General features: G+C 40.5%; 1 non-coding gene across 1 annotated transcript; it reads right to left on the minus strand.

Annotated features, from left to right (window-relative positions):
* Positions 1–354: 354 nt before the first annotated feature.
* On the minus strand, positions 355–461 carry LOC115063044. Its single transcript, XR_003842930.1, has one exon. It is a non-coding gene; the product is annotated as a U6 spliceosomal RNA (small nuclear RNA).
* Positions 462–1,430: the final 969 nt, after the last annotated feature.

Below are 1,430 nucleotides of genomic sequence, written 5' to 3' on the forward strand. Positions count from 1 at the left end.
GGTTCTCAGCTGGATTAAGACAAATGAGACTTGGCTACACAGGCAGAGTGTTCAACAGAGACACCAGTGTGGCACAGAGTCACTATGCCGGTGGCCCTGTTGGACTCTCTAGATGCCTTCTTTGTCCTTCTTCTCTGCTTTTCTCATTGCTATGACAAAAATATCTGACAAAAGAAACTTAAGGAAGAAAGATTTTTCAAAAAATATTTCTGGATCTTTTAAAGTTTAAGAACCATCACATTTTCCATTTTTATTAGTATTTGTTAATTAAAAAATAATGGGTTTGCATGATATATTTTTTACATGTATGTAATATATTTTGATCATGGAAAGTTTTTTTTTTTTTTTTTTTTTTTAAATATGGAACGCTTCACGAATTTGCGTGTCATCCTTGAGCAGGAGCCATGCTAATCTTCTCTGTATCGTTCCAATTTTAGTATATGTGCTGCCGAAGCGAGCACATGGAAAGATTTATTCCGGCTCACGGTTTGAGGTGATATCATGGCAAGAGTGTGAGGCAACTGGCCATATTGTTTCGATCATCTGAGAATAGAGAAGGGCCAGGAACTGGGTCGGGGCTATAAAACCTCCAGGTTCCAAGTGATCTACTTTCTCCACCAAGGCTCAGCACACTTCCCAAGCCACAGCACTGCTCTAACACACGAACCTATGGGGCTATTTCACATCCAAACCACAGCACCTTCCCTCCCCCCTCTCCTTTTCTTCCTTTCCATTCCCACTCTTACCCATTTCTCTTGTCTCTTTCCCTCTATCTTCTTTTCTAATGATACAGTTTCCAAATGCGGGAAGTAAACAAAATTAAAGAGAAAGATAGTTAAGTCCACACCTAGATTGGAGTACTTTTTTTTTTGCCAGCCCATTTTCTTTGTAATTGGTATATCAGCTAGCTGGGAATATCAAGAAGGCTATAGAAATCACGAACACTATCAATTGCCTGTATTTCACAGAAATTTATAGGACATTGAATCCAGACTAGAGTATGTATCCTTTTCAAACGCACCTGGTGCTTTGCAAGCTGAATGTATGCAGGGTTTCAGTGCAAGCTGAGTGCAGTGGGTTTGAAATAAGTCATTCACGCTGTCCAGCCTGCCTGTCACAGCTCCAGAGAATATTTCTTATAATTTATTTATGACTGACTTGGGAACAAAGGGTGGCAGGGATAGGGTGGGGGGAGGGGAAATTGGTCCGATCCTCTAATTCCCCAGCTCAGACTTTTCTGGTCCCTCAGCATCTGACAAGACTGTTAACAATTCATAAAGGGATATATCACGTTCAGACTTAGTATTAGATGTTAGAATTTATGAAAGGAACACGCTGAATTAGCCAATGTCCAGCAGAACTGATGAACTGTAAGTGCAGCTAGGTAAAGCCTATGAAGGTTACAGTTGATGACAGGGTCTATCTTACCT

Source organism: Mus pahari, chromosome 1, assembly GCF_900095145.1.
Source record: "Mus pahari chromosome 1, PAHARI_EIJ_v1.1, whole genome shotgun sequence".
NCBI lineage: Eukaryota > Metazoa > Chordata > Mammalia > Rodentia > Muridae > Mus > Mus pahari.